Here is a 7,142-nt window from a genome sequence, read left to right as displayed (position 1 = left end):
CCAATCTGTCTTGAACATATTAATGTTCTCGTAGTCATAACTTCCCTGTTCTGCATGGAAACATAAATCTAAGTCCTATTTATTTGATCTTTCAATGTCAAATATATAAGATATATATACGTAGAATCCAAAGTTGTAATCGACCTCTGTGGCATAAAACATTCTTCAATTGATGCTGACCATCTAGGCAGCACTGTCCAAGGGATATATAATGTGAGTCACATAGTAATTTGAAATTTTCTAGTAGCCTCGGGGTGCCTCTGATGGCTCAGCCACTTAAGCGTCTGTTTCTTGATTTCTGCTCAGGTCATGATCTTGGGGTCATGAGATCGAGCCCTGTCATGGTTCAGAGGGGAGTTTGCTTCTCTCCCTCTCTCTCTGACCCTCCCCCTGCTTGTGTACTCTCTCTCTAAAGTAAATAAATAAATCTTTAGAATTTTCTAGTAGCTCCATTTTTAATAAAGTAAAACATGTTAAATTCGTTTTAATGATACATCAAGTATAGCCACAATATTATTTCAATAAGCAATCAATATAAAAATTACTAAGATATATTATACATTTTTTGGTACTATGTTTTTGAAATCTGGTGTGAATCTTACAATTTCATCACATCTCAGTTCAGACCAGCCATACTGCATCCAGGTGCTCAACAGCCACACGTGCCTAGCAGCCGCTGAACTAGACAGCCAAGGCCTAGAGAGTCGTTTCTAAACTCTGTCTGACCCTGTTGTTGCACTGATGTTTGTAGGTTCCCAAGGAACGTTTTCGCCAATCTGCAGCCAAATGAGAAAAACATGAACCATGTTTTCTAATATATAAAGTGAATGTAAGATTATTACCTGTCTTGTTTGAGAGAACGCTTGGAGGTTATTCTTCTGACTTTGTCAGTGTTCATATGTTCATTATTCTATGAAATGATGGTCACAGCAGATGACCAATTATTGATCAAGTGTTCTTATTTTGCAAATAAAGCATTTGCAATCCTCTTGGGGCCCCGCGCTTTTTGTGCACATTTCACTGATGCTGCGTGATGCACAAAATCCTGCGAGCTGGCAAGCGAGGTGGCTTTATCCCCTGGCTGCGACGATCGATGGTCACAAACGGACACACGCCTGTGTGGGGAGGCTCCTGGGCGCTGGTTGGCACGGCATCTCTACACCTTTCTGTCTGCCTCAAAAAAGCATAAGGAAATGCAAGTGAGTGAGCCGGATATGAACACAGGGGTAACCTTGAATTTACTCTGAAAACCACAACACAAAGAGTAAATCAAGAGCAAAAACCAAGTCTGAGCAATAATTAGTAACAAAGGACTACTCAATCGAGCCTACAGACTTGGTTGCCACATAGCTGGGAGAGGGCCTTGTATTTTCACGTGCCTGGTTTTTTTTTTTTAATTTAAATTTTAATTTTTTAAAGATTTTATTTATTTATTTGACAGGCAGAGATCACAAGTAGGCAGAGAGGCAGGCAGAGAGAGAGAGGAGGAGCAGAGAGCCCAATGTGGGGCTCGATCCCACCACCCTGGGATCATGACCTGAGCCGAAGGCAGAGGCTTTAACCACTGAGCCACCCAGGCACCACACGTGCCTGGTTTATAATGCAGAGCCCCGGAAGCTGATGAAGTCCTAAAGAGAAGCCACTGTTCTATGGGCAAGGTGTTTAATGTCTTCCCGAACTCTACAGCAAGCAGCATCTGGAGTGGGCTGGGTAGGTTTGTCTCACTGTGTATGGGTAGGGCATGGAGGCAACCGGGGCTCTCCCCTCTGTATTCAATGGGGGGGTCTACTTGGCCGTAGCTCCAGACTGGGGTCTGGTCCCTTTAGCCCCCCTTCTCTGATTGACGCCCCCCCCCCTTTGGCTCACCTGTCTGTGCATGTCCTGATCTGTCGCAGCCCTATCCCAGGCTTTGAGGCTGATCTTCAAAGTGTCCTTAAAATACGCCTTCTGGTCACCCTGCTTATAAATGCAAGTCTTTAGCTCTCTAACTGGGCTGTCACTAGGGTGCTCATTAGCACTTCTGTTTCTTTTTCATATATAACCCTTACTCTCAGGGTGTGAAACCAGAAAAAAAATGCTAGCAAATTGAAATTTTGTATATCGAATAATTTTGATTGCTCTGGGAGCTCACTCTTCAAGAAATCCTATGGCAAAATCTTCTGTAAATTAAGCCATTGGCCTTTTATCGGTTTTAAAAAATTCAAGTTTGAATATAGTATCTTGCCTGCGGTTGGGGGGGGCTGATGGTGTTTGTATTATTAAAAAGACGCACAAAAAATGTGGAGCCTGGGGTTCTCCCCCTCTGTATTTAAATAGTGGTGTATAATCCCAATTACCCAGCTTGCAAGCAAGCAATTACACTTACTATGAATGAAAGGACCCAGGTCAAAAACTGTGCCCAAGGGAGGCGTCTGCCTATACGTCCGGGTTAATGGTCTGGCCATTGTTTTAATGGATAGTCAATGAGGTGTGAAGACGACAGGCCAAGAAGGGTGAAACTAAACATGCCGTTAGCAACTTGCCATTAGTCTCCTGACCTCTCTGCTTCTATTTCTTCGCAACCCTGAGTGTTTATTTATTAATTTATATATATATATATATTATTAATTTATATTTAACACACTTCATAGAGCCTTGGTTGACTCAGAGTAAAGATTCGCTTTTGTGGGAAGGGCGTTAACAAAGCCCTTTCCCTAAACGAGTTTCAGCGGCGAGCCCCACGGTCACGGACTCTGATGAACCTCGGGGTTCTGCCCTGTGCCCCTCTTAACAGGCTCTCTGGCCCTTTAGATGCGCAGCCGCCACCCTCTTGTCTTCTGGCCGCAGATCCCTCCCCACTCTGCCACCTGGGAGGTGGGGACCTCGTGGTCACAAACTCAGCCTCAGTGAGATCACCTGGGTTTGCCTCCCTGCCTCCATGGTCTGTGAGTCTTGGCAATTCACTCGGTGGGAGCACTGGGAGGGAGCCAGCCTGTCTGCCCTCTCTTGTTCTGAATCCGCATTTCTGATTCCGGGGTAGAATTCTGAGCTAGAGCCTGGGCTAGGCCTACCTTGACTTTAACCTAGCCCTTCTGGGAACTCAGATATTGCTCCTGACCCCTGTTTCTCTGGCTGAATTCCCTCTCTCAGAAAGGCTGCATAAGCTCTTTTTTTTTTTTAACTTGTTTTGAAAATATATTTCTTAACCTAGGGCTGGGCAAACTGTGGCCTGTGAGCCATGTCTGACCTACTGCCTGGTTTTGTAAGTTATTTATTTTTAAAATTTTTATTTTTATTTCTTTACTTTTAAAACTTTTATTCATTTATTTGGCAGAGAGAGATGCAGTGAGAGAGGGAACACAAGCAGGGGGAGTGGGAGAGGGAGAAGCAGGCTTCCCGCTGAGCAGGGAGCCCCACAACGTGCTTGGACCCAGGACCCCGGGATCACAACCTGAGCTCAACGACTGAGCCACCCAGGCGCCCTTTTTGTAAGTAAAGTTTTATTGGAACACAACCATGCTCATTTCTTTATATATTGTTTATGGCTGCTTTCTTGCTACAGCAGCCGCTGAGTAGTTATGACGGGAATTAAAGCCCTCTAGTCTAAAACGTTCACTGTCAGGCCCTTTGCTGAAAAAGCTTACTGTTCCTTGTTTGTAGGGCTTGAATTAAGTCCTCTAAAAAAGGTATGTTGAAATCCCCAGTACCTCAGAATGGGGTCATATTTGGAAATAGGGTCTTCCCAGGGGTAACCAAGTTAAACAGAGGTCATTCCTATTTCAATGACTGCTGTCTTTATAAAAAGGGAAGTTTGGGCACAGAGTATATTTTCTTTTTTTTAAAGATTATTTATTTGACAGAGTTCACAAGTAGGCAGAGAGGCAGGCAGAGAGAGAGGGAAAAGCATGTTCCCCACTCACCAGAGAGCCCAAAGTGGGGCTCATCCCAGGACCCCGAGATCATGACCTGAGCCGAAGGCAGAGGCTTAACCCACTGAGCCACCCAGGGGCCCTAATTATATTTTCTTATTTTCTGCATTCTTGATGCACAGACATCTGGAGCTGGGGTGAGAATGCCAATCCCAGGATCAGCCAACTCCTAGAGATAGCAAATGACTTGTCCAGAGCCCTGCCTGTTGTCTGCAAACTAACCATTCCAGGGCCCAAACTCCAAACTGTCTCCTCCGTATGGCTCTTACATCCCAGGAGATAATATTCCTCGTCACCCGGGGGCCAAGTACTAGACCACTAGGCTCCATCCCCACAGCCCAGAGCCTGCTGAGCTTATCCAACCTATCTAAACCCAGACCTGCTCAGCCTACTTGTCTTGCTTCTTTATTCCTTCCCACGAAAGCCACAGGGAGGACTCATGGCCACGCTTTCTCCTCACTTTTTCTGCCTCCTGACCAACCCTGTGTGGCCTGGCGTGGTGTGCGTGCCCGCTCCTCCTAGGGGAGGGGTAGTAACAAACTAGGAGTAACAAACCAGATTTTCGATGGCAGTCATCCCCTGATCTGCTGGTCTCACTGCACTTGAATAAAAACCAAAATCCCAGGTGTGTTTTAGAACGGAGACATATTTAGAACTAGAATGTCACCTAACACATTATTTTGTTTTGTTTTCTTTATTCCTCATTGTTCTTTCACATAAAACATCTGTGTGGTATCTTATCATCGTTTTAAGATGACCTTCACACACCTTACCTCATCTGGGTATTGCGAGGTGGTCCGGCCAGCGAGCAGCTCCTTTAACCCAGAACTGAGGCTCAGAGACCTCAGGGGAGTGCACGAGACCCCTCCATAGGCAGCAGGTGGGGAGAGCACTAGTGTTTACTGAGGGCTCCTGCGCTGGCCTCACAGGGTTTCAGGACCCACCCCCACAATTAACCTGAGGGCTAGGAGCTGGGCAAGTCTGCTAATGATCAAATAGCTGCGGACCTCAAAAGGATGCCTTCTGACCTCACTTTCCCTGTCTTTAGGTGGCTGCTGCTGCTGCTTCTTGTGGTAAAGATTATTTATTTATTTATTTATTTGAGAGAGATAGAAAGAGAGCACAAGTTGGGGAGGGGCAGAGGAACGAGCAGACTCCCCAGCTGAGCAGGGAGCCTGATGCGGGGCTCCATCCCAGGACCCTGGGGTCACGACCTGAGCTCAGCAGGCTAAGCCACCCAGGCGCCTGAGCCATCCAGGCACCCTGTTTCCGTGACTCCTGAAGGCCAAAGTGCATTAGGAGTTTGGACGCCTGCAACCCCGGGCTGCTAGGTGGGAACCGGCCGCCACCGCCTGGACCGTCCAGGGAAGTTCTTCCTTCAAAGGACAGAGCCAAACCCAGCAGTGTGCAGGGGAACAAGGGACCAGAGCTCTAAGGCCCCTTCTGCTGGCCCTGTGGGGTGTGGTGGGGGGCCGAGGAGGGGAGGATGGGGAACGGTCTGGGGCTGTTCCCGTGTGTAACACTGTGGTGCAAGCTGGAGCTGCTTCTGGTCAAGGCTTGGTCTGGAGGTCGAGATTGCCTGACCTCTGATGCCAGGAGCCCAGCCATCTCCTGAGATTCTTTTCTTTCTTTCTTTTTTTAAAAAATTTCATTAAAAATATATTTTTCTGGGGCGCCTGGGTGGCTCGGTGGGTTGGGCCTCTACCTTTGGCTTGGGTCCTGGTCTCCGGGTCCTTTGATTGAGCCCCGCAATGGGCTCTCTCCTTGGCGGGGAGCCTGCTTCTCCCTCTCTCTCTCTGCCTACTTGTGATCTCTCTCTCTCTCTCTCTGTCAAATAAATAACAATCTAAAAAAATCTATATATATTTTTTTCTAGTCAGATATCACAATTTCATTATCCAGCGCTGCACATAGGGGCTTTGACTCATACTCTTTCCTCTGAGTTAATCCGCCAAGAATGGCGGTTCCCTGGGGAAACTGCGCAAAGTGCGAAATGCGTCACGAATTTGTGTGTCATCCTTGAGCAGGGGCCACGCTAATCTTCTCCGTATTGTTCCAATTTTGGGATATGTGCTGCCAAAGTGAGCACTCATTTCATGTTATTTCATATTTTTCCCACTATGATATGTGCTCTCTTTAATCCCCCTCCCCCGTTCCCCCGTCCCCCACCCACTCTGGTAATCATCAGTTTGTTCTCTATAGTTGAGTCTTTTTCTAGGTTTGTCTCTCCTTCTCTTTTCTTCCCTTTGCTTGTTTATTTTGTTTCTTAAATTCAATGAGTGAAATCATACGGTATTTGTCTTTCTCTGATGGACTTATTTTGCTCAGCATTATACCCTCTAGCTCCATCCATGTTGCAAATGGCAAGATCTATCCTTTTTTATGGCTGAGTAATATTCCTGTGTGTGTGTGTGTGTGTGTGTGTGTGTGTGTGTGTGTGTGTGAGAGAGAGAGAGATCTTCTTTATCCATTCGTCTATCCATGGACTGCTGCTTCCATAGTTTGGCTGCTGTAAATAATGCTGCAATAAACCTACAGGTGTGTGTGTATCCTTTTGAATTAACATTTTTGCATTTTTTAGGTAAAAACCCAGTAATGCAATTCTGGGATCATGGGGTAGCTCTATTTTTAATTTTTTGGGAAAACTCCGTATGTTTTCCACAGTGGCTGTACCAGTTTGCATTCCCAGCGACAGTGCATAAAGATTCTTTTTTCTCTAGATCCTCACCAACACCTGTTGTTTCTTGTGTTTTTGGTTTTAGCGGTTCCGACAGGTGTGAGGTGGTATCTCCTTGTGGTTTTCATCTGCATCTCCCTGATGATGAGTGACACTGGGCGTCTTGTCATGTGTCTGTTGACCATCTGCACGTCTTCTCGGGAGAAATGACTGTTGATGTCTTCTGCGCATTTTAAAATTGGATTGTTTGTTTTGGGGGTGTTGAGTTTTATCAGGTTTTTTGGTATGCTTTGGATGCTAACCCTTTATCAGATATGTCATTAGCAAATATCTTTTCCCATTCAGTGGGTTGCCTTTTAGTTTTGTTGACTGTTTCCTTTGCTGTGCAGAAGCTTTTTATCTTGATGACGTCCCAATAGTTTGTTTTTGCTTTTATTTCCCTGGACTCAAGAGACATAGCTAGAAAAATGTTGCTATAGCTAATGTCAGAGAGATAACTGCCTTTGTTTTCTTCAGTGATCTTTGTGGTTTCAGCTCTCACATTTAGATGTTTAATT

The 7,142-nt window shown here is 45.7% G+C and overlaps 1 non-coding gene across 1 annotated transcript; it reads right to left on the bottom strand.

The window, feature by feature from the left end:
* Positions 1-5,890: 5,890 nt before the first annotated feature.
* Positions 5,891-5,997, bottom strand: LOC116870900. Its single transcript, XR_004383314.1, has one exon. It is a non-coding gene; the product is annotated as a U6 spliceosomal RNA (small nuclear RNA).
* Between the last annotated feature and the right edge of the window lie 1,145 nt (positions 5,998-7,142).

The sequence above is a fragment of the Lontra canadensis genome, unplaced genomic scaffold (genome assembly GCF_010015895.1).
Source record: "Lontra canadensis isolate GAN:19392208 unplaced genomic scaffold, GSC_riverotter_1.0 scaffold24, whole genome shotgun sequence".
Taxonomy (NCBI): Eukaryota; Metazoa; Chordata; class Mammalia; order Carnivora; family Mustelidae; genus Lontra; species Lontra canadensis.
This window is presented reverse-complemented; position numbering and strand designations above follow the sequence as displayed.